Raw genomic sequence first — 26448 nt, forward strand, 5'->3', positions numbered from 1 at the left:
CATCTGCCACCTAGGTCGCCACTGGGTGAAGACAGACCCAGAACTCACATTCTCTGCTTTTATTCATGCAGCCGATATTGACCTACTATATGCCAGGCACTCTGCTAGGTGCTGGGGACCCAGCAGTGAACCTACAAAGCCTTGCTGATCTTCTATTCCAGCAGACAAGCAAGATCAATAAATGGTAAACATAATCATTGGTAAATTTTATAACATGCCAGGGCTGCGCTGCCCTATACGGTAGCCACTGACCACGCACGGCGACAAGACACTCGAAATGATGTTCACGTGAAAGCTGCTGTGTCCTACACATGCCAGGTTTCAAGGACTTACTGTGAAATAAAGATCATAAAATATCTCAATATTTTTATGTTGATTACACGTTGAAATGACAACGTTGGGATATGTTGGGCTAATTAAAAATATACTATTGAGATTAATTTCTCCTGTTTCTTTTTACTTTTTAAAATGCAGCTACTGGAATTCCCTGGTGGTCCAGTGGTTAGGACTCCACACTTTCACTGCCAAGGATGCGGGTTCGATCCCTGGTTGGGGAACTAAGATACCACAAGCCAAAAAATAAATAAAATGCTGCTGCTAAAATTTTTTTTTAATTGCACATGTGGCTCCCATTGCATTTCTGTTGGACTGGGCTGTGTTAGAGGATGATATATGATTTAGCAGGAAAAATAAGAGAACAGGGTAAGTGCCCCCAGTGGGCAGGGTTGCAATTTAAATGGGGTGGTTGCGGGAGGGCCTTTGTGAGAGGATGACATTTGAGCAAAGGCTTAAAGTAAGTGCAGGAACGAGCCACGTAGATATCTGGGGAAGGTCTTTCCAGGCCCAGGCAACAAGTCAGTGCAAAGGTCCTGAGGCAGGAGTGTGCCTGGATAGATGTTCGTTAGGATGCTATACTATCTCATTGAAGCAAATGACTTCCTAGGAGCTGTTTTTCTTCAGTAGGTGAAAATGACTCTTGCAATTTTTTTTTCACAATCCTCTTTTTTTTTTTTGGCCGTACCAGGCGGCTTGCTTGCAGGATCCTAGTTCCCCAACCAAGGATTGAACCCATGCCCCCTGCAGTGGAAGCACGGAGTCCTAACCACTGGACTGCCAGGGAATTCCCAGGACACTGTTTTAGAATTTAGGAAAGTAAATTTTATTTGACACAGAGTACAATAGGGCTGCAGGAAGAGCAAACTGAAAAGACAAAGCAGGAGAGACACAGTTCTATTGAACAATTAAGTAACAGGAGGGCAAGTCATTAAACGAAGAACAAAACAGTTGAGCTTGATCAAAGAATGCTCTTTTTTCTAATGCCCACACTTGTGGAATTCCCGCTCTCTGTTGTCCAGCGGACACACCTACTGTGTTTTGAGGCAGCAGGAGATGCAGGGGAAGTGCTTAAACTCCCCCGTGCAACAGCACATCTTCAGAAATAGCAGACACCTGGTTAGCTTGACATTCTACGCAAAGATTCATAACGTGGTTCCTGCAGATGGCACAGTGACCAACCACACTATCCCAGGCTCAGAGGGCTACCACACTCCCCCCTCTTCACGTCAGAGCGCTTCTTGCCTGCAGTGATGCTGGTGCCACCCCAGGGGTCCACATCCATCACCGCCGCCACTTTGGAAACACACAGACCCTTGCAGCTGTGTGAATATTAATATTGGTGGAGGTCTCCAGAGTCTCACCACCACATCCCCTAGGAGACTCAGCCAAGCCCCTACAAAACGCTGACTTCCTGCAGAATCATCCACCACCTTGGGAGTCTCCAGACGTCCTCCTTCGTTAAAAGCTGCCAGTTGAACTTCACCTTTGCCCCCGCCTCTCAGGACTTGAGACATGTATGTCTCTCTGGCAAGAGCTAAGTCTCCAACACAAAACCACCTTCCAGATCAAAGGTGTAAGTGTGTGGGAGGGTTCAGCTGGCAACCAGGAGCTAATAACTCTGCTCTGGGTCTGCCGGATCACAGGAGAAAAGCCTCTGCCTGCTCCCACAGCCCAGACGGCTGGAGAAGTGAGGATGGTTCCACTCCCAGGACCCAGTAGGCTCCTCTGAGGTCGCCTGGCCCTGCCGGACCTGCAGGGATGAACATCCGTCCATCCATTCACAGAGCAGATATTCACCCAGAACCCACTCTGTGCCAGGCCTACTGTGTGCTAGGGGCAGGGGATAGAATAGCGAACAAGACAGACAGGTCCCCTCTGTCCTGGCCTCACGTTTTAGCAGGGGAGAGAGATTTTAAAACAAAACAAAACACAGCTAAGCAAATAAATAAGGATTTTATATGATGCTAAGGTGCCAATGAGAGAAACAGATGAGGTAACACCACAGAGAAATGAGGGGGTGGAGGGGTGAGACCAGAAGGGGGAGACCAGGGAGGACATTCTGGCAAAATACCCAGTAAGTGCAAAGGCCCTGTGGCAAGGAGATGTCCCATCTGTTCAAGGAACAGATAAGCAGAGACGGCGGCATGAAGGGAAGGCCCCTCAGATAGCATGACCGCCCAGTTTATATCTCTTGTCCCAATATGATTATAGCTAGCACCCTCCCCCTTTTACCCTCAAAGTTTGTGCAATAAATTGTTAGGTTTTTCTTAGGCCATGGTAAAGAATTCCAATTTTAGCCGTGGAGATCTCATAGCAGAAGAGTAACCTAAATCAGAGTGATCTGATTTAGGTTTTAAAATACCTTTCAGGGACTTCCCTGGCGGTCCAGTGGTTAGGACTCTGCGCTTTCACTGCCGGGGCCCAGGTTCAATCCCTAGTCGGGGAACTAAGATCCCACAAGCTGCGCGGCACGGCCAAAAAATAAAAACTAAAAAAAAATACATGGGACTTCTTTGGCGGTCCAGTGGTTAAGACCCCACGCTTCCACTGCAGGGGGCGCGGGTTCGAGCCCTGGTCGGGGAACTAAGATCCCACGTGCTGCGCGGTGCGACCAAAGAAACAAATCTTTCAATAATTGCTAATTTTGAAGGGGTGATAACTGTTATGTGAAGCATTTTCGAGGTGCATACTGCAGGATGCAGGGGAGAAAGGCCATCGTAACTGAGAGTAGCTTCAAAATAATTCACTAGGGGCTTCCCTGGTGGCGCAGTGGTTGAGAGTCTGCCTGCCGATGCAGGGGACACGGGTTCGAGCCCTGGTCTGGGAAGATCCCACATGCCGCGGAGCAACTAGGCCCGTGAGCCACAACTACTGAGCCTGCGCGTCTGGAGCGTGTGCTCCGCAACAGGAGAGGCCGCGATAGTGAGAGGCCCGCGCACCGCGATGAAGAGTGGCCCCCGCACACCGCAACTGGAGAAAGCCCTCGCACAGAAACGAAGGCCCAACACAGCCATAAATTAATTAATTAATTAATTAAAAAATAATAATAATTCACTAAAAGAGAAAGTGAAAAGGATGGATGAAGCAGCTGTAACAAAAAAACTTGATAGGTGTTGAATCTGAAAAATGGGTCCATGGAAGTTCATGGTATGATTTTCTCTACTTTTGTGTCTGTTCCTACTATAGACTGAATGTTTGTGCCTCCCACACACACAGCACACACACAAAAAATTCATATGTTAAATCTTAACCCGCAGCGTGATGGTATTTGGAGGTGGGGGGGTCTCTGGGTGGTGATTAGGTCATGAGGTTGGAGTCATTTTGAATGAAATTCGTGCTCGTATAAAGGAAACCCCAGAGAGCTCCCTCACCCCTTCAGCCACATGAGAATACAGGGAACCTATAACCATCTATGAACCAGGAAGTGGGCTGTCACCAGACACAGAATCTGCCAGCCCCTTGGTGTTGGACTTCGAGCCTCCAGAACCATGAGGAAAAAAAATATCTGTTGTTTATAAGCCACCCAATCTGCGGTATTCTGTTACAGCAGACACAGCGAACTAAGACAATTTCCCTTTTTTTTTTTTTAAAGAATAAAAATACATCTCCCTGACTGCTGCTTGAGGGTCAAGAGTAAAAAGTGTGGCTCAGCTAGGATGAGAATGAGGTGGCCCTGAGCAGCCTGGGTTGTAGTGACTTGGGTTGGGGAAGCCAGGGAGACCTGGACGGACGGAAGGTGTATTTGGGACGGATGGATCGGGGGTGAGGGGTGAAGGCAGGGAAGAAATCTGTGTCATATCAGGAAGGGCTCAGTCATTCAACACATATTCATTGAGCATCTACCCTGTGCCGGACACAGTGCTGCGCTGGGGGATCCAGTGGTGGGCGAAGCAGCCATGGTCCCAGCCGTCTTGGAGCTCACAGTACTGAAGGAGAGACTGACAATAAATAATCACAGAGGTCTAGAATTACAAACTGCACAACAAAGGAAAAAGAGAGAGTTCTCGCAGAGCTTGAGAGTGGGAGGTCCTATGCCAGGATATTGTCCTGTCCCTCAAGAACCACCTTCTGCTTCTCCATCTTGATGTCTTCCCTAAGAAGGTGGCCCTCAGAAACCAGGTAAGCAGCCTCCCATGTCCTCTGGTTTCTAGCTGGCTCTGGCCACTGGGAGGTAGGAGATCTGAAGAAGTTGAGTGAGGAGAAATGAGATGTTCTCCAGCCTCCTCCGGTGGTGTGTTCTTAGTAAAGACACCGTTCATCCTCCTTTGCTACTCCTCTTATTGAGAATACATTTTCCTTCCCTCAGAATCTGGGCTGACACTGTGACCTCTGTCAACCACAGGTTGACTGTGGCAGAAGTGAACCTGGGTAGCCTCCAAGAGTGGACCTTAATCCATCAGCAGCTCTGCTTTCACCTCCTAAAACACTCCTTCCTGAACTCAGCCACCATGTTGTGAGGAAGCCCAGGCAGCTGTGTGGAGAAGCCATGTGAGTGAGGACCATGCCCTCAGCCACCAGCCCAGCTGAGCTCCCAGCTGGCAGCCAGCATCTGTGGACCTGCCAGGTATCCTGGCATTCCAGAACTATTCAAGCCAGAAGATGATAAGAAATACTAAATTTTTGTTGTTTTAAGTCACTACCTTTTGGGGTGTTTTTTTTTTTTTTTAATTTATGGCTGTGTTGGGTCTTCGTTTCTGTGCGAGGGCTTTCTCTAGTTGTGGCAAGCGGGGGCCACTCTTCATCGCGGTGCACGGGCCTCTCACTATCGCGGCCTCTCTTGTTGCGGAGCACAGGCTCCAGATGCGCAGGCTCAGTAGTTGTGGCTCACGGGCCTAGTTGCTCCGCGGCATGTGGGATCTTCCCAGACCAGGGCTCGAACCCGTGTCCCCTGCATTGGCAGGCAGATTCTCAACCACTGCGCCACCAGGGAAGCCCTGGGGTGTTTTTTTTTAGCAGCAACAGATAACAGAAACGCTCAGGCTGGCCATGACCCTTTCCAAGTAAGGCAGCCCCTCTCCTTCCAGCTTCCAAGGTCATTCCCTCCCCTCCAACCTTCAGCCCTAGGAGTGAGAACAGCTTCTCGACTCCTTTATTTTCCTCACACATTTAAAACAGTCCCTGTATTAAACCCTCTTCAAAATCTCCCAGTTTTAGTGCACTGTCCCCTTCCTGCTTGAACCCTGACAGATATGAGAACTGATTCTGTGGTGAAAAAGGAATTAATTAGAGAAGAGGAAGAGAATCCTAGAGACAGCGTTCTGGGGCAAAAGCCTGGAGGTAAGAAAGAATAGTCATTAAAAACAGCAAGTCTGGAGCCAGATAATCCAGGTTCAAATCTCGGCTCACCTGTGGGCATGATACTTCTCTGGACTTCAATTGCCCCATCTGTAAAATGGGGCTAATAATACCTATTTCAGAGGGCTGTGGTGTGAATCAAGTGAGCTCCTATCTGTGAAGCCCTTAGAACCTTAGCGTGTTTATTTAATAAAACAAACAAACTGGAAGATCTCAGGTTGGTAGAGGAGAGAGGTGAGAATGTGAGATGTGAGGTCAAAAAGTAAGCAAAGGTGGGACTTCCCTGGTGGTCCAGTGGTTAAGACTCCTGGCTTCCACTGCAGGGGGGCGCGGGTTCAATCCCTGGTCAGGGAACTAAGATCCCACATGCCGTGCGGTGAGGCCCCCCAAAAGAAGCAGAGGTGAGGCCCTCCTTGTCCACCATATGTCAATTCAGAAAGCCTTCACTGGCTGGCCCAGATGGGGTCAGGTCCCTCAATCATTCATTCATTCATTCCACAAACCATGGCATGCACTGGGCCCTGCTGTGAAGATAGGCAAGGTCTTGGCCCGCGTGGTGCTTTCATAGCAGTGGAGGGGACAGACATAAGCAATCAGGCTGGGTAAAATTAGAGTGCCATGAAAATAAAACAAGAAGACGTCATAAGGAGAGTTACTTGAGATGGGCCGGCCAGGGGAGGCCTCTCTGAGGAGGTGGCATTGGAGCCAGACTTCGAGGGAGAACGTGGGGACCTGTGAAAAGTGCTTAGAGCAGTGAGCACAGCACGTGCCAAGGTCTTGGGGTGAGCATAGGCTGAACACATCAGAAGATCCACAAGACGCTAGGGAGGCTGCATCTCAGGGAGTGGCAGGGGGAGAAGTGGGGGACCTGGACCAGCGCCAGAGCTGCAGGGCCTTGTGGGCCCCGGGGAGGGGTCTGGACTTTATGCCTGGGCAACGGAAAGCCAGTGCAGGATTTAAGCAGGAAGTAACTCTATCCTATTTGCTTTGAAAAAGGTTCACTCTGTGACCTCTGTAATACACCCTCCCTGAAGCAGATTCCTTTCCCTGGGAGCATTTTTCTCAGGTGCAGGTGGCATTATAGACTCAGTGGTGTGAGAATAATATCTTTGTCCCCACTGGTCTGGGACCTGTGTGAGACCGTGTCCCCCTTGCTCACAGGAAACTCGCAGTAAACACAGTTAAACAAAGAACCCTGTGAGTGAGCATACTGTGGTCCCTCTGGGCACCACCCCATCTCTGCCCAAACGGGAGTTTCTGCTGCTGGCAGCCGTGTGCAGAATGGTGTTGCCATCCATTTCTTGCCAAAGAATATTTCTGGAACCTGCTTGGACCTGGGTTTCAGCCACCTCCGGCACACACCTCAACCCAGTGCCCAGAGACAGTGTCCCCACGCAGGAAAGAAAACGGCAACTTTGCTGTTCTACAGTCGAGTGAATTTTTTAAAAGGGCAAAGGCCTTTTCTATCCTAAAGGATTCTTTGTACCAACGTTGGCCTCAACAACACTCCTGCCTGGCGGCACAGCGGCCATCCTCTTGTTCTGATGCCGTGGGATGTGTCCCCAGGCGTCGGCAGGCCCCAGGCAGACGAGGTGGGTGTTGTAAAGGAAGGGGCCGTGACAGGAGCTGCAGTTTTCTGGGCAGGAGAGAAAATGTTCTGGCAGGAAAAACAGCAAAACAGATGGGGACCTGCTGCAGACAGAGCTGTTTAGTTAGACTGAAGCACGAACACTTGGCTTTCATTGAAAAAAGCCAGTGTACAGCAGGCCACACACGGTGACAGGTTAAGTGGTTCTCTTGAGCTAGGAAGAGAAGCCTGAAAAACTCCGCTCAGATTTCAACAAACCAGTGCTAGTACACTTTGGACCTGAAAACAAAAGCCCTAAGAAATTGAGAAAAAGAGAGAGAAAAAGTTGGACTGTGGGGCTTTTGTGTGCTTTTAGATACTTCCCTGAAGGCTGCTGGCATAATCATGCCACCTTCACATTCCACATTTCAGTTCCTTGAACAAAGTTCACTCCCACCCCAGGGCCTTTGCACCTGCTGTGCCCTCTGCCTGGAATCCTTCCCCTGCCCCTCTTCACATAGTTGGCTCTTCATTCAGTTCTCTGCTCAAATGTCACCTTCCCAGAGAAGCCCCACCCTCCCTCGCTCTCCAGCAAACCACTCTATTTACCTTCTTGAACGTTGTCTGAAATTATTCTGTTGGTTTATTCGTTGACTTGCGTTTGTGTCTGTCTCCACCCGCTGGAATGCAGCTCTACGACAGCAGGGACCTCTCTCATGCTCTCCAGTACCCAGAACCATCCTGACACACAGAAGACACTCAGTGAACATTCACTGCATAAGTAAATCAATAAAGCTGTTGACTGTGGCTGCTGGGTACTTGCCAGAGGGTTTCACATCTGCAGCCATTGAGATGCTTTTGGCTGAAAGTACTAGAAAGCACCAACCTGAGCCGTTTAACAATGAAGATATTTATTATTTCCACAAAAGGGGGAAGTCCTGAGATGGAGCAGCTTTGGGGTTCTCAGTTTCCGTGGTCAAGGATGGACATCATTGAGCACCCACGTTCTTTCTGTCTTCCTGCCCCAGCATCTGCTGCAATGCAAGACGGCAGCCATCAACCCGGAAGTCCCCCAGCACACCACCCCCGTGTCTTATTGGCCAGAATTTGGTCACGTGTCCACTTCTCAGCCAATCATAGTGAGGGAATGGTGTCAACCTCAAACTTAGCTGACCTTTAGAATCCTGGGGGGCTTCAAAGTCAGAGCTCATGCCCCATCCTCGGAGATTTTCGGGGTCCGGGGTCCAGGACTGGGGTTGGTGTTTTTAACTCCCCGTGTGACCCCCACGTGCAACGGGGGCTCAGAGCCATTCATCTCGGGCTGTGGTTCTCCGTTCTGAGAGATGGGAACAGGATTGAAATGCAGATTCTTGGTCCTTACCCCAGACCTGCTGAATCAGACACTCTAGGGTGAGGCCCAGTGATCTGTGTCTTCACAAGCCCTCCAGGGGATCAGAACTCCTGGGGACTGCGAGAAGGGAGGAGAAGAATCTTCCAGAAGAACAAATGCTTTGAATGCAGCCTGTGGTTGGGAGGGAGGGAATCCCACGCTGACGGGTCCCCCAGCTCCTCTACCCGGAGACAGGCCCATGGTCTCCCATTCCATCCTTTCCTTTGAGGCCGCTGAGATCTGCAGCAGCTTCAGATGTCCCCGGGCTCTGTGACCTTGATTTTGATTTTGGCCCTCAAGTGTGGCCTGAATTGAAGTCAGTGCAATCAGCTGGGGGCTCCATGGGCGACGGGCATCTTCTCTTCCAGCTCCTCTCTCCCCAGACCTGCCCCGCGGGGAAGGGAGACAGGTTCTCAGGCGGGAAGGAGTTTATTTCAGCAAGGTGTTTACCAGTCCTAAGATACTGGAATCAAGTTCCTGAAACTCTACCCTAAGGAACTCATTCAGAGAGGAACAAGACACCAGTGTCAGTCCAGGCTTTGTTATTGATGTAACAGCATTTGAGTCGTTTTTCCTCTTCGTTCTGTTTTCTCTCCCTCCTACCCCCAGCTAACCATTAAGATTTCTCTTGTCTTGATATTTCTCGAATCCTTTTATTTCTCTCCATCTGTAGTGGGTAGAATTGTGTCCCCCAAAAAAGATATGTTCAAGTCTTAACCCTCAGGACCTGTGAGTGTGACCTTATTTGGAAATAGGGTCTTTGCGGATGTGATCAAGTGAAGATGAAGTCATCCGGGATTGGGGTGGGCCCTAAATCCAATGACTGGTGTCCTTATAAGAGGAGGGGACACAGGGGAGGCTGGAGTGATGGGTCTACAAGCCAAGGAACGCCGGCCGCCACCAGAACTGGAAAAAGCAAGGAAGGTTCCTCTGGTAGAGGCTTTGGAGAGCACGCAACACCTTGATTTCCAAGTTCTGGCCCCCAGAGCTCTGAGAAATACATTTCTGCTGTTTGAAGCCGCCCAGTTTGTGGTACTTTGTTATGGCAGCCCTAGCAAATGAATGCACCATTTCCACCGCCTTGGTTAGACCTGTGGTTCTCACACCTGAGGCACTTCAGAATCACCTGGTGGGATGGGGGTAGGGGGGACCCAAAGAGCTGCCCACCCCCAACCAGGGGGCCTGATTCAGTAGGTCTGGATGGGCTTATAATTTTGCATTTCTAGCGAGTTCCCAGGAGACACTGATGCTGCTATTTTGGAGACCACACTTTAAGAATCACTGAAACACCATCATCCTGCCTGGTCGACAGACCCATCCCCCAACTGGCCTAAACTGTCTTCTCCATCCTCCACCCGCAGGCAGGCAGAGCCTCTTAAAACTCACCTTGGAAACTGTCTGTCCCAGATTTAAAACCTCCAGGAGGGGCTTTCCTGGTGGCGCAGTGGTTGAGAATCTGCCTGCCAATGCAGGGGACACGGGTTCGGGCCCTGGTCTGGGAAGATCCCACATGCCACGGAGCAGCTGGGCCCGTGAGCCACAATTACTGAGCCTGCCCGTCTGGAGCCTGTGCTCCGCAACAAGAAAGGCCGCGATAGTGAGAGGCCCGCGCACCGCGATGAAGAGTGGCCCCTACTTGCCGCAACTAGAGAAAGCCCTCACACAGAAATGAAGACCCAACACAGCCATAAACAAACAAATAAATAAATAAAAACTAGTAAATTGGCCACATAAGATCTTTAAAAAAACAAAACAAAACAAACCTCCAGGAGCTTCTCAGGACCTGCAGGACAAAGTCCGAACACCTTCACAAGCCACCCTTACTGCCTGGTCTCAGCTGTGGGCACTCGGAACTGACACCTCCACCCTGCTCCAGGGCACAAGAAGAAATAGAGGAAGAATCGCTTTCAAGCACTGCTTTTCTTTGACTTTATCAAGTAATTTTCAATAGATATTGTATTAGTCTCTTTGGGCTGCTGTAATAAAGTACCACAAACGGGGTGGCTTAAAATACAGAGATGTATTCTCTGATAATTCTGGGGGCTAAAATCTGGAATCAGGGTGTGGGCAGGGTCACGCTCCCTCTGAAGGCTCTTAGGGGAGGATCCTTCCTTTCCTCTTCCAGCTTCTGGTGGTTGCTGGCTTCCTTGGTGTTCCTTGACTTGTAGACACATCTCGTCACGTGGCCATCTTCTCCCTGTGTGTCTTCAGAGGCCCTGAACAGAACACCCAGCTAAGCTGTACCCAGATCGCTGACCCACAGACTCATTAAAAGGCGTCTCGGGCTTCCCTGGTGGCTCAGTGGTTAGGAATCTGCCTGCCAATGCAGGGGAGCCGGGTTCGAGCCCTGGTCCGGGAAGATCCCACATGCCGCGGAGCAACTAAGCCCGTGAGCCACAACTACTGAGCCCATGTGCCGCAACTACTGAAGCCTGCGCGCACCAAGAGCCCGTGCTCCGCAACAAGAGAAGCCACCGCAATGAGAAGCCCGCGCACCGCAAGGAAGAGTAGGCCCCGCTCGCCACAACTAGAGAAAGCCCGTGCTCAGCAACGAAGACCCAATGCAGCCCAAAATAAAAATAATAAATAAATAAAATAAAATTAAAAAAAAAAAAAAAAGGCGTCTCACCAGTCATCTTGGATTAGGGGCCCACCCTATTCCAATATGACTTCATCTTCACTAATCTGCAATGACCCTATTTCCAAACAAGGTCACGTTCTGAGGGGGTTAGGGCTTCCGTGTACCTTTTTGGAGGACACAGTTCAACCATAACAGATATTGATCATAATAAGAGCTGACATTAGGATTTCCCTGGTGGTCCAGTGGGTAAGACTCCACACCCCCAATGCAGGGGTTCAATCCCTGGTCGGGGAACTAGATCCCGCATGCATGCCACAACTAAGAAGTCCGCAGGCCGCAACTAAGAAGTCCGCATGGCGCGATGAAGATCCCACGTGCCGCAACTAAGACCTGGCACAGCCTAAATAAATAAATAAATAAATATTTTTAAAAAATAATAGCTGAAAAAAAAAAAAATAATAGCTGACATTTAGGGACCCTGAACTGTGCCGGGCACTGTTCTGAATGCTTTATATCTTTGCTCACTGAATCCTCATGCTGACCCTCTGAAGTCAGAACCCGTAATATCCCTACTTTCCAGATGAGGAAACTGAGGCACAGAGCAGTGAAGTGACCTGTCCAAGGTCACACAACCAGACAGTGACCAAGCCTGAATCTGAACCCAGGTCTTCAGATTTCAGAGCCTAAGAGCTACAAAATTCAAGAGAAACAGAAAGGCCTAGTTGATGAAGTCAGGCCCCTCCCTCGCCTGTCCCCCAGCCGCCTGTTCCACTCGTACAATTCTGAAACGATTTTGTATTTAATATTTTTTAAATGCAGCCAAGTGGCCAGCGTGAGAAGATCATCAGAAAGCTGTTAGAGGACTTCCCTGGTGGTCCAGTGGTTAAAACTCCGGGCTTCCACTGTAGCGGGCACGGGTTCAATCCCTGGTCGGAGAAGTTCCTCATGCCATGAGGTGAGGCCAAAATATTAAACAAGCAAGCTGTTAGACTTGCTTTACCCACTTTACTGCTGAGCCATGTGGTTATTTTGAATCACTTCTTTGGGAGAGGGCACCATAATTTTTTTCAGAGTTGAAAACCTCCAAAAGCTCCACCGCAGACTCCGACAGCAGAGGTCTGCCCAGCAGGCATTCCTCGGGCCCTCCTCCCCAGCTCACAGAGCCCTGACTGTGCTTGGCCAGCAGAGTTTGCAAAGCCCTCCTCAGGCCTAGGACCTGGCATCCTTATGATATTATATGTTATCGTTATAATGCCAAGGTAAAAACAACGGAAGTTGTTTTTTTTTTTGTATTGGAGTATAGTTAATTAACAATGTTGTGTTAGTTTCAGGTGTACAGCAAAGTGATTCAGTTATACATATACATGTATCTATTCTTTTTCAAATTCTTTTCCCATTTAGGTTATTACAGAGTATTGAGTAGAGTTCCCTGTGCTATACAGTAGATCCTTGTCGGTTATCTATTTTAAATATAGTAGTGTGCATATGTCAATCCCAAACTTCCAATTTATCCCTCCCTGCTAAAAACAACGGAAGTTTTCAAACACACACACACAGTTTGCATCTCTCTCTATATTTGTGCATACATATGAAAAAACAAGGCAATGTTGAAGACAGATTTTGGAGGATGGTGAGGAAAAATAGGGTGGGGGGACCATACAAAGTCAGATCTCAGTCATTGCCAAAGTCTTGGTTTTTATTTTGGATGAGGGATTACTTTAAAATAACAAGGGGACTTCCCTGGCGGTCCAGTGGTTAGGACTCTGCGCTTCCACTGCAGGGGGCACAGGTTCAAGCCCTGGTGGGAGAACTAAGATCCTGCATGCTGTGCGGTATGGCCAAAAAAATTTTTTTTTTCGTTAACCAATTAACTTTTTTTCCCCTGCCCCCTTTTTGGCCGCATCACATGATATGCAGGGTCTTAGTTCCCCAGCCAGGGATCGAACCGGGGCCCCCCACAGTAGAAGGGCAGAGTCTTAACCACTGAATCACCAGGGAAGTCCCTTAACTTCCTCTTTAAAAAAACAATTTTAGGGCTTTCCTGGTGGCGCAGTGATTGAGAATCTGCCTGCCGCTGCAGGGGACACGGGTTCGAGCCCTGGTCTGGGAAGATCCCACATGCCGCGGAGCAACTGGGCCCATGAGCCACAACTACTGAGCCTGCGCGTCTGGAGCCTGTGCTCCGCAACAAGAGAGGCCGTGATAGTGAAAGGCCCGCGCACCGCGATGCAGAGTGGCCCCCGCTTGCCGCAACTAGAGAGAGCCCTTGCACAGAAACGAAGACCCAACACAGCCAAAAATAAATTTAAAAAAACAAAAAAAACCAAAACGGTGTGCTCCTATTAAAAATAATAATTTTATTGAGTCACACACCATAACGTTCAGCCTTTGAAGGCGTACGATTCCGTGGGTTTTAGTACATTCATAATGTTGTACAACTCTCACCACCATCTAATTCCAGAACATTTTTATCTCCCCCAAAAGAAACCCCATACTCTTTAAAAAAGTCACTCCCTGCTCCCCCTCCCCCAGCCCCTGACAACCACTAATCTGCTTTCTGTCTCTGTGGATTTGCTTATTCGCACAGTTCATATAGATGGAATCCAACTGTTAAAAAGAACATAAGCAGGACTTGAATGGACCAAATGATGAGACTGTGGTGTGAACCACGGATTACAGTTCATTCAATTCTGTGCTCTGACAGCCAACGGGAAAAGCCAGAATCTGGGTCCTTGTGGCGATGTTCAGGTACTAAATTAACCCCTACTGGAGCAGCCCCATTTCTGGCTTCTTGTTATGCAACGTAACAAAGGTCTCTATTGTTCGAGTCGCTTTTGATTGGATTTTTCCTTACTTACCACCCAGAGCCCTCAAAGTGATATGACCCAGGAACCCACACCCCTACGGTGCTACCCCTTCCAGCCACGAGCCTTTGCACATGCTGTCCCCTCTGCCTGGAAAGACTCTCCAACAAGCTGTGCCTTCCCCGTCCTTTTGACTTCAGCCTCTGTTTAAAAGTTACCAGAAAGTCTTATTTTAGGGGCTTATTGGAGGCCCTGTCTGCATCTTGCTGGGTGGGCCCATCAGCATTCACGCAGGACACATGCGTTGTAGAGGAGGGGGTTCTGCCCCAGAGGTCGAAGGAGGAGAAAGATCCTGGCGGGGCAACCACCAGTGCCACCTGCATTTCCATGGGATTGAACACCCAGCCCTGAGCCCGCTGGATCCAAAGTATGCACCTTTTTCATTTTGAAAAGCTTTTCCAAGCCAGTCTCCAAAAAGAGTATCACCATTTATACTCCCAGTGACAGTATACACAAGAACCTTTTCTGTATCCTCAACAGTTGGGTATTATCAAACTCTTCATTTTCGCACACTGGAGAGGTGAAAAATTACTAATTGCTTGGCTCTGCACTTCTTTTCATTACAAATGAGGCCGCACATTTTTTCATATAGTTATCAGCCATTTGTGAACTTCACATTGACCTCCTGTGATCATTTCTTCTACTGGCTTGTTTGTTAGCACTCGCTCTTTGTATATGAAGGACACCAATTCTTTGCCTAACATCAGAGTTACAAATATATTTTCCAAGTCAGCTTTGCCTTCAATATTTTGCAAAAGATGAAATTTTATTTTCTCGTGATCAGATTTACTTTTTCTATGAATTCTTAGTTTTGTGTTATATTCAGAAAAGTCTCCCAAACCAAGAATTTTTTAAAAATCTATATTCTCTTCCAGTGATTTGTAGGTGTTTCTATTTTTATATCTCTGCTCTATTTGGAATTAATTTGTTTTCAGCTATGGAGTAAGAAAGGAATCCAGTTATGCCAATCCAATGTATTACAAGTCCTTTCTCCATTGAATGAAGTCACCATCTTTTTTTTTTTTTTTTTTTTTTTTTTTTAATATTTATTTATTTATTTATTTATCTTTGGCTGTGTTGGGTCTTCGGTTCGTGCGAGGGCTTTCTCCAGTTGCGGCAAGCGGGGGCCACTCTTCATCGCGGTGCGGGGACCGCTCTTCATCGCGGTGCGCGGGCCTTTCTCTATCGCGGCCCCTCCCGTTGCGGGGCACAGGCTCCAGACGCGCAGGCTCAGCAATTGTGGCTCACGGGCCCAGCTGCTCCGCGGCATGTGGGATCTTCCCAGACCAGGGCTCGAACCCGTGTCCCCTGCATTAGCAGGCAGATTCTCAACCACTGCGCCACCAGGGAAGCCCGAAGTCACCATCTTTAACAAGCCAGTTTCTTTATATACTTTCATCTCTCTGGATTTTTCTCTTATGACAATGCTCAATCCAGCCATTCCTTCTCTAGGGCCAACTATATCTAATACTCCACCTTTATAATTCATTATAATATTTGGTAAAGCTAATCTCCCCTCTCTAGTCTCCATTTCCAGAATTTTCTTGACAATTCTCATGTATTCACTTTTTTCTGTGTACTTCAGCACCATTTTCTCAAAGTCCCCCATAATTTCCTGTTGGTTATTTAACTGAGATTGCATTGATTTCTGGCTATATTTAGGGAACTCTGACATCATTCCAAAATGGATTCTTCTTCTCTAAGAACAAAGATCATCTCGCCACTCATCCAAGCTTCCTTTTATATTTAATAGTAGAATTTTAACACCTTTTATATTTATATCCTCCACATTCCTTGAGAAGTTTGCTGCTAAATATTTCATCATTATGTTTGCTATTGTAAATTGGATCTTTTCTTCCATGATAAGTGAAGTTGTATATTTATAGCCAAGTCCAAAGATTGATTCAGCGGGTGTGGATTGAAACTCCAAGAATTCTGCATTGTTAATCCACAATCCAGCCCATCATGACACTCACTGGTGTCTGAGAACCTTTTTCATTCAACACTAAGAATCTCAGATTGGAGAAGAATCTTAGGCCAAGGCAGCAGATTTGTTTCTTCCTGTGCTACGTTTCACATCCTTTGCAATTTCTGAAAAGTAAGAACTGAAATTAGAGTTTTGCCCAGCACAGAACTGAGAAGAGGAAATGTGTTCTTATTTAAGTGAAACAAAACACAAACTCTTAGAGTCCCGTGAAATAACAACTCAGACTCTGCTCAGAGCAAATGCTTTCTCCTTTAAGAAATCACCTTCCAAGGCAAGAGCAAACCTCCATAAACCGAGTGAAAGGAGGCTCCAGAAGCATGTGGGAAAGTGCTCTTTTCCAGCATGTGGCCCGTGTTCATCCAGGATGTAGGGTCCTTGCAAATCACCCACTCCAACTGTCCTATGTTACAAATGAGGGTTATGAGGTCCTGAGAGACCTGTTCCAGAGGATCCAAGGTCCACCTCGTAGTTCATTTTGCATAAATACAAACTGTGCACAATTTCTATGGAAACTTTACATCACAAATCCTCAAAGAAAACCTCTGGAAAGCTGCACAAGAAACCAGTAACAGAGGTTATCTCTGCGGAAGGCAGTCAGAGCAGAGGGAGACATTTTTTCCCCCCCAAAACCCTTTCATGCTTGTGGTAGCTTTAAAACATGCCTGCAAATTCTTTGACATTTATCCATGTAAAGGTGAAGCCTGTTATGCACCAAAGGACACAGTCAACAGAGCAAAAAGGCAACCTACAGAATGGCAGAAAATATTTGCAAATTGTATATCTACTAAGGGGTTAATCCAGAATATATAAAGAGCTCTTACAACTCCACAACCCCATAATCAAATAACCCGATTTATAAATGGACAAAGAACCTGAATAGAAATGTCTGCAAAGATGTTATACAAATAGCTAACCAGCATATGAAAAGATTCTCAACATCACTGATCATCAGAGAAATGCAAATCAAAACCACAGTGAGATATCACCTTACACACATTAGGATGACTACTATCAAAACAAAATGAACACACAAACAAACAAAACAGAAAATAACAAGTGTTGGGAAGGATGTGAAGAAATTGGAACCTTTGGGCACTGTTGGTGGGAATGTAAAATGGTGCAGCCATTATGGAAAACAGTATGGCAATTCCTCAAAAAATTAAAATAGAACTACCATATGATCTACCAATTCCATCTCTGAGTATATACCCGAAAGAATTCAGAGCAGGATCTCAAAGAGATATTTGCACATCCATGCAAATAGCAGCATTATTTATGACAGCCAAGAGGTCGAAGCAATCCAAGAGTCCACTGATGGATGGATAAACAAAATGTAGTATACACATACAATGGAATATTATTCAGCCTTAAAAATTAGGAAGGAAATCCGGTCACATGGTACAACATGGATGAACCTTGACGAGATTATGCTAAGTGAAATAAGCCAGTCACAAAAAAGACAAATACTGTATGATTTCACTTATATGAGGTACCCAGAGTAGTAAAACTCATAGAGACAGAAAGTAGAATTCTGGTTGCCAGAGGCTGGGTGGAGTGGGGTGGGAAGTTGTTATTCAGTGACTTTTAGTTTTGCAAGATGCAGAAGTTCTGGGCATCTGTTGTACAATGATGTGCATATAGTTAACACTACTGAACTGCATACTTAAAAATAGTTAAGATGGTACATTATATGTTATGTGTTTTTTAACCACATTGTGGAGGGGGGAAGAAAGCAAAAACCAGAACAAAAAGGTAGAAACTAATTCTCTTCCCCTTGAATGTTTAGGCAGCTGTCTCGCTGCTCTGCCACACACTTACCCCGCCCGCGAGGGTCAGAGCTGGCTCACTGGCACCCTGTCCCCATTCAAGCCCAAGGGCAGAGGGAAAGTGAGTGGAGGACAACCAGATTCCTTTTTAATAACATGACCTTGAAGTTGTACCTTCTAGCTGTACTTGCTTCTAATGCACAGAAGGTGGCAGAAGTGATGCAGTGTTCGTCTGGCTCTCAAGGGCTGCTGGCTCTTGGAAACCAGCTGCCATGCTGGGAGGAACCTCTGACCACATGAAGTTGCTCTGTGTAGAGTTCTGGCAAGAGCCCCCACTGAGGTCCCAGCCAAAACCAGCTCCCGATGCCAAACGAGTGAGGGAGGAAGCCTCCCTGACTCCTCCAGCCATTTCTGACCCCAAGCACATGAGAGATCCCTGCAGCGACCACCTTGCTGAGCCCACTCACCCCAGAACCCTGGGAGATCAGCATAATAGATCATAGTGGTTTTCCACCGCTAAGTTCGGAATGGTTTATGAAGCAGCAATAGATAATCAAAGCAATACTGTTGAATTTTTTTAAATCGTGTATATGTATTTTTTTAATTTTAAAAAGATATGGGACTTCCCTGGTGATGCAGTGGTTAAGAATTTGCCTGCCAATGCAGGAAACACGGGTTCGAGCCCTGGTCTGGGAAGATCCCACATGCTGCAGAGCAACTAAGCCCGTGCGCCACAACCACTGAGCCTGCGCTCTAGAGCCCGCGAGCCACGACTACTGAGCCCGCGCGCCTAGAGCCCGTGCTCTGCACCAAGAGAAGCCACCGCAATGAGAAGCCCGCGCACTGCAACGAAGAGCAGCCCCCGCTCGCTGCTCGCGCAACTAGAGAAAGCCTGTGCACAGCAGTGAAGACCCAACGCAGCCAAATAAATAAATAAGTAAATAAATAAATTTATAATTTTAAAAAGATAATCAAAGCCTTATTGCTGCTTTTAAAGTCTAAAGATTTGCATAAAGTCTAAAAAGATTCTACATCACAGTTTTTTTTTGCCCATGTACCCTAAAGAACTACTTTCAGAATTTTTTCCTGATTGTGGAATATTTTAAACATTCATGAGAGGATAGGGAATAACATATTCAGCATCCGGCTCTCTTGAACCTTAATATTATGACATATTTGGTGCGCTTGTTTTTTTTTTTTAATTTTTTTTTTTAATTAATTAATTTATGGCTGTGTTGGGTCTTCGTTTCTGTGCGAGGTCTTTCTCTAGTTGCGGCAAGTGGGGGCCACTCTTCATCGCGGTGCGTGGGCCTCTCACTATCGCGGCCTCTCTTGTTGCGGAGCACAGGCTCCAGACGGGTGCGCTTGTTTTTTAAAAATACTTTTTAAACATTTTAAATTGTGATTTTAAAAAGACACATAAGAGGGCTTCCCTTGTAGCTCAGTGGTTAAGAATCCGCCTGCCAATGCAGGGGACACGGGTTCAGAGCCCTGGTCTGGGAAGATCCCACATGCCGCGGAGTAACTAAGCCCGTGCGCCACAACTACTGAGCCTGCGTGCCACAACTACTGAAGCCCACGCACCTAGTGCCCGTGCTCTGCAACAAGAGAAACCCGTGCACTGCAATGAAGAGTAGCCCCCGCTCACCACAACTAGAGAAAGCACGCGCGCAGCAGCAAAGACCCAATGCAGCCAAAAATAAATAAATACATTTTTTTAAAATAAAGAAATAAAAAAATAAAAAGACACATAACAGGGAACTCCCTGGCAGTCCAGTGGTTAAGACTCTGTGCTTCCACTGCAGGGGGAGCGGGTTCAATCCCTAATAGAAGAAGTTCCCAAATGGGAGCCTCTATGACTATTTTCTGTTTCTCCACCTATTTCCTAAACACTTTTCCATGTGTGCACTGTTTTTCTTTAATCGTTTTAACCATCTTCCAAGTGTACAGTTCAGTGGCATTAAGTACGTTCACATTCTTGTGCCACCATCACCACCATCCATCTCCAGAACTTTTCCATCTTCCCCAACTGAAACTCTGTCCCACTTAAACAACAACTCCCCATCTCCCTCCCCCAGCCCCTGGCAGCAACCCCCATTCTACTTTCTGTCTCCATGAATTTGACTTCTCTAGGGACCTCATATAACTGAAATCCTACGTTATTTGCCCTTTTGTGACTGGCTGACCTCACTTAGCATAATGTCCTCAAGATCATCCATGTTGCAGCCTGTGTCAGAATTCCCTTCCTTTTCATGGATGAATAATATCCTAATGTATAGATACACCACATTTTGTTTATCCGTTCATCCGTTGATAGACGTTTGGATTCTTTCCACATTTTTGGCTATGGAATAGTGCTCCTCCAAACATGGGTGTACCAAAATTATCTTTAAATGTTACACAGTTTAAAAGTCAACAGTCCTGTGTATCTGCCACTGCAGATTTGCATTCCGAGAGCAAAAAGTCAATTACTCATGAGGAAAAGGACTAGGTGACAGCCTCTTACCTGTGCAGTTAAATGAACAATCTGTACCTGATAATGGAGTCTATTATGAGAAACATCATACTTTTCTTTTAAGTGACAGCCGGGCCCTTTTATAATTTGTTGTAGCTTTGGGCGTTCCATATCCAATTCTACCCTTCCTTCTGAATCCACCATAGCTAATAATTAGCTGCACACAGTTCAACACCAGTGATGGGTGAGGCAATCAATATAAACAGTAGACGCTGCCCTGAAGGACAAAGTCCCCAACTAAGATACAAAGAACTTGGAGAAATGTTTTTCATATTGAAAGTGCTTTTGTCGGTGAAATAATGAATGAGGTTAGGGGAAACTTAAAATAATTTTCAAATTAAAACTATTGTAAGATACCATTATTCACCTAGCGGACAAGCAAAGATCAAAGTTTGAGAAGCCCCAGTGCTGTCCAGGGTGTGGGGAAACAGGGGCTGTTGATTATTGTTGGCAGAGTGTAAATTTGTGGAACCTCTTTGGAGGGGGACTTGGCAAAGTCTGTCTAAATTTAAAAAGCATGTGCCTTTTGACCCACAAGTTCCCTTGAGAAGCATATCTATCAGATATACATGCACACATGGGCAAAAATCTATGTGTAAGAATAGCCATATAGGGAATTTCCTGGCGGTCCAGTGGTTGGGACTCTGCACTCTCACTGCCGAGGGCCTGGGTTCAATCCCTGGTTGGGGAGCTAAGATCCCACAAACCACGCAGTGAAGCCAAAACAAAACAAAATAAAACCTTATTAAAAAAAAAAAATAGGGAGCTTCCCTGGTGGCGCAATGGTTGAGAATCTGCCTGCCAATGCAGGGGACACGGGTTTGAGCCCTGCTCTAGGAAGATCCCACATGCCGTGGAGCAGCTGGGCCCGTGAGCCACAATTACTGAGCCTGCCCGTCTGGAGCCTGTGCTCCGCAACAAGAGAGGCCGCGATAGTGAGAGGCCCGCACACCGCGATGAAGAGTGGCCCCCACTTGCCGCAACTGGAGAAAGCCCTCACACAGAAACGAAGATCCAACACAGCCATAAATAAATAAATAAATAATTTTTTTAAAAAAAGAAAACCACATTAAAAAAAAGAATAGTCATAATCTTGTTCCACTGATTATAGTAGAAAAATATTGGAAGCAACGTGAATAGCCAACAGTAGAAGGATGCTTAACTAAGTGATGGTCCACCTACACGAGCACCATCCAACGGAACTTTCTGCCATGATGGAAACATGTCCACTAGTCACATGTTTCTACTAAACTTTTTTTTTTTTTAATTTTGGCCTCGCCACACAGCTTGCCAGATCTTAGTTCCCCGACCAGGGATTGAACCCAGGCCACAGCAATGAAAGGGTCGAATCCTAACCACCAGACCACCAGGGAATTCTCCCACTACTAGACTCTTAACATGTGGCCAGTGCAATGGATGAACACATTTTATTTAATTTTAATTAATTTAAATGTAAATAGCCATGTGTGGTTAGCTTCTTGGAATCGAGCTATGAACTTCTAACAACTTGGCCTTGTCTTTCTTTTATCCACGCCAATGAGTCATCCCTGAGACTTCCGTGAAGCCGTTCATCCTGCCGCTCCTAAATGTGCGACACGACAGACCATTCTTGAGGCCCTGGGCTTGCTGTGATGGCTCTACCACCCAGCCCAGCAAGAAGATAAAAGGCTTCTTCTTGGAATCGGAGCCTGAATCAGACGCTTTGGGTTCCAAGCACCGAGAGCTGCAGTCCGAGCAATAAAACAGAAAAAAAACCAATTTTCGTGGTGTTTCCACGGGGATCTGAGAGCACAGTGGTTAAGACCGTGGAGCTGGGCAATCCCACTCTTGGATATATAACCGGAAAAAACAAAAACACTAATTCAAAAAGATACATGCACCCCAGTGTTCCTAGCAGCCTTGTTTACAATGGCCAAGATATGGAAGCAACCTGAGTGTCCATCCACAGATGAATGGATAAAGAAGATGTGGTACATATATACAGTGGAATACTACTCAGCCATAAAAAAGAACAAAATGTTGCCATTTGCAGCAACATGGATGGACTTGGAAGTCATTATGCTAAGTGAAATAAGTCAGATAGAAAAAGGCAAATACTGTATGATATCACTTAAATGTGGAATCTAAAAAATACAGCAAACTAGTGAATATCATAAAAAAGAAGCCCACTCACAGATACAGAGAACAAACTAGTGGTTATCAGTAGGGAGGAGGTGGGAGGTACAAACTACTGGGTGTAAGGTAGGCTCAAGGATGTACTGTACAACACAGGGAATAGAGCCAATACTTTGTAATAACTGTAAATGGGAGGTAACCTTTAAAATTGTATTAAAAAATTAAAAATACAAAAAAATAAATAAAAATCTATACAAATATATATTCTATAACATTTAAAAAAAAAAAAAAAGAGTGTGGAACTGGGGCCAGACTGCCTGGCGCCCTCCCTGTACCTCTCTGTGCCTCAGTTTCTGCATCAATAAAATCGGGACTTTCACCGTGCCTTGGTCTCAGAGTCGTTAAGAAGTTGCAGATTGGGACTTCCCTGGCGGCCCAGTGGTTAAGACTCTGAGCTTCCAGTGCAAGGGGCACAGGTTTGATCCCTGGTCGGGGAACTAAGATCCCACATGCCAGGCAGTGCAGCCAAAAAAATTTTTTTAAAAAAAAGGACAACGAAGAAGTTTCGCATTGAAGTGAGTGCCGTGCGTGACGAGGACTGAGTTATCAGTATGCTAACAGGTAGGGGAACTAACAGTAGACAAATATCCAACCAGTCAGAAAATTCCAGATACTGAGAAGCGCTACGAAGGACCTAGGAGTGGATCATGGGATGAGACTAGTTGAGAGCCAGAGGACTAGTTTAAAATGGTGGTCATGGAAGGGAGGTTGGAGTTGAGACCTGAGAGAGGAGGTGGGTCCTCTGATGGGAAGATCTAGGGGAGGGCATTCCAGGCAGAGGTGAGTGCAAAGGCCCTGAAGCAGGAAAAGCCTCGGGCTGTTCCTAAGCCGTAAAGAAAACTGTGCAGCTAAGGGAGAATGAATAGGGGCAGAACAGCAGCAATGAGGCCAAGAGATAGGATGGCTGGTCTTTGAGGATTTTTAAGCAGGGGAGGGCGTCTTGTTTTCAATAACTAACTGGGATGGCAAACCAGCAAGCAGGAAGACCCGGACACGAGGGCCGGCGGTCCATGTGCTGACACACTGTCACCTTCTGGGGGTCCCCTGGGCCTCATCCCCCTCCCCATGCCCTTCACACACTCCAGATTGTTGTATTTGCCCAAAGAGAGAGTCAGAAATGAGGGATGAGGGACATAGGCTCAAGCCATCAGCTTTCTGGAAATCTGCACATCCCACACTACTGGGAGGAGGGTGGATCATCCAGGGCCCAAGTGGGAGCAGAGACCAGTTGGGGGGGGGGTTAAGATGAAAGAAATCGGTGCCTCGGATCAGGGTGCTGGCCTGGAGAAAGAGCCACAAGAGTCTGGCTATGTTTTAGAGGCTGAGTGGATGGGATTTGCTGATGAATTGGACTGCATGGGTGAAAGAAAGAGAGGTAAAGGCTTTGGCTGGAACAGGAAGACACGGAGGAGACATTAGCTGAGACGGAAGGATGAAGGGACAGACAGGTGGAGTGCAAATTGGGAGACAATAAAAGTGTTCTATTATATATATTTCTCAAAATGGCACCCATATACGAGGAGACGATCAGACAAACCCAGAACGGGAGACATTTGTTAAATCGGCTGGCCTGGTTCTTCAACGTCAGTGTCCTAGGAAATACAAAAGGCATAGGGTTGTTCTAGATTAAGAGAAAGAGAGGGTGTGGGGAATTCCCTGGCAGTCTAGTGGTTAGGACTTTGCCTCTCACTGCTGAGGCCCTGGGTTCAATCCCTGGTCAGGGAACTAAGATCCCACAGGCCACGCTGAACGGCCAAAAAACAAGAGAGACAGAGGAGGGGTGTTGTGTGAAGGGAGAGAAGGTTAGCTCTCCCCTGGACTAGGATAGAAGAGGCCCTCAGGCCTGACAACAGAGATATGGTTAAAGTACGGCCACCTACCCACGGTTTCTCAAAGTCGTGTGCCTGAGGTACACTGGTGGGGAATTCAGTGCCACATCTGCCCTGACCCCTGAGATCTGCCCCCTAGGTCTGTCTCCAAAAAAAGGTTGGTGATGACATCGCCAAGGCAACCAGTGACTGGAGGCATCTGAGGATGACAGTGAAACTGACCATTCAGAACCAACAGGCTCAGACTGAGGTGGTACGTTTTGCCTCTGCGCTGATCATCAAAGTCCTCAAGGAAAGGCCAAGAGACGGAAAGAAGCAGAAAAACATTAAGCACAGTGGGAGTATCACTTTGACAAGATTGTCAACATTGCCCGACAGATGCAGCACCGGTCTTTGGTTAGAGAATTCTCTTGGAACCATCAAGAGACCCTGAGGACTGCCCGGTCTGTGAGGCGTTGTGCTGATGGCCACCACCATCACGACATGAAAGATGACATCAACAGTGGTGCGATGCAATGCCCAGTTAGTTAAAAACTAGAAAGGGAAGTGTTTCAATAAAGGAGCACGTAAAAAAAGAATCATTTCACAACCAAACCAAAAAAAAAAAAGAGAGAGATAGAGAAACATAAAGGATATATAATAACCAATGCAAAGCATGAAACTTTACTGGATCCTGGATCAAAAAATAAATCAGCTATACTGACATTCTTGGGATGACTTATTCCAAAAACTTTCAAAATTCTCTTTTGGCAGGGAAACATTTGAAAAAAAAATGTCTAATCTGTTTTCAATTTCTTTTTAAATGAAAGAAAAGAACAGGGCCATTTTAAGACCAATGTAGGCCCTAGACATTTTTACTTTGGATGCCACAGCCAAATATAAAGCATTTCATATTATATCTTGCATTAAAAAGTACCCCCATTTAAATACAAGTCCCTATGTCAGCGTTGAAGTCTGTGCCAGTTTATGTGTTACCTTTTGAAGATTCTAAAATATTTAAATTCAATCTTGTAATTTTCATATATTGGATACAATGTATTTTTTACAATCTCAAGCATTTCCGGGGGTGGGGGGGGGACCTTTGAAAACTCTAGTGAAGCCCATCAGGTTGGACTATGCCAGGGGAATGACCAATAGGGAGGAGGGGGCAGGGAGTTGTGACCCAGTATCTGTGTGGGCCAGTGTGGAGGAGTCAGCATTTCCTTTAAAGCCCATATGACCCGCCTGTTCTGCATGTGTGTGACCACCTCTAGGAAGTCCACTTACCAGTTTCCCTTCCCTGATATTTTTGGGGGTTTCTGAGGAATGCTTCCACTTTCCACAAATCTGTGCTGATAGTTCCTTGCTGCTCAGCCAGCCTCCTGCCTCAGGAAATTCTGCCAGTGACCTCTTGCCATCCTATACACGCCTTCTCTGGGCTGTGATATAACCTCTCTGTGCTCTCCCAGGAACCCAGCTCTTTCCTTACTGCAGCCAAGGCTATAGACTTTTTTTTTTTAAGTCAGACATAGGGGAAAGGTGGTATTTTAGAAAGAGGGAGCAGCTGGAGTGAAACAAGGAAGTAGAAAATGTCAGGGAGCATATGGGGAAAAAGAAAGTGGTCAGCAGATAAGAGAAGCAGGGAGAAGGGCATTTTGAGGGGTTAGATCTGATGAGATACTGTAAGAAACAGAGAATCTACGTTGAATAATAGCTACATTAGATGCTATGGAGTCATTCCAGCTGGAATGGGAAAGGAGATGGCTTGGGGCTTCCCTGGTGGCGCAGCGGTTAAGAATCCACCTGCCAATGCAATCGAACCAGGGATGGGTTCCATCCCTGGTCCGGGAAGATCCCACATGCCGCGGAGCAACTAAGCCCGTGCGTCACAACTACTGAGCCTGTGCTCTAGAGCCCGCGACCCACAACTACTGAGCCCGCGAGCCACAACTACTGAAGCCCGTGCGCCTAGAGCCTGTGCTCCACAACAAGAGAAGCCACCGCAATGAGAAGCCTGCGCACCTCAATGAAGAGTAGCCCCGCTCGCAGCAACTAGAGAAAAACCTGCATGCAGCAACGAAGACCCAACGCAGCCAAAAAATAAATTAAAAAAAAAAAAGAGATGGCTTCAGGACTGGCAGAAACAGGATAAAGTAAAAGGCAT

At 46.7% G+C, this 26448-nt stretch overlaps 1 protein-coding gene and 3 pseudogenes across 1 annotated transcript in view; 2 read left to right on the forward strand and 2 right to left on the reverse strand.

Annotated features, from left to right (window-relative positions):
* The window catches only part of SCARB1 (scavenger receptor class B member 1), a 90488-nt gene extending 82555 nt beyond the window's left edge, over positions 1 to 7933 (reverse strand). Inside the window, exon 1 of the mRNA XM_057527023.1 lies at positions 7808 to 7933. The gene's annotated coding sequence lies outside the window, so the exon portion shown is untranslated. The remainder of the gene's footprint in view (positions 1 to 7807) is intronic.
* On the reverse strand, positions 1314 to 3052 carry LOC103014603 (E3 ubiquitin-protein ligase RBX1-like; annotated as a pseudogene).
* A 16045-nt stretch (positions 7934 to 23978) lies between the features above and the next one.
* LOC103014880 (60S ribosomal protein L12-like) lies at positions 23979 to 24836 on the forward strand (annotated as a pseudogene).
* On the forward strand, positions 24257 to 24367 carry LOC114238772 (U6atac minor spliceosomal RNA; annotated as a pseudogene).
* Positions 24837 to 26448: the final 1612 nt, after the last annotated feature.

The sequence above is a fragment of the Balaenoptera acutorostrata genome, chromosome 13 (genome assembly GCF_949987535.1).
Source record: "Balaenoptera acutorostrata chromosome 13, mBalAcu1.1, whole genome shotgun sequence".
Lineage (NCBI taxonomy): Eukaryota > Metazoa > Chordata > Mammalia > Artiodactyla > Balaenopteridae > Balaenoptera > Balaenoptera acutorostrata.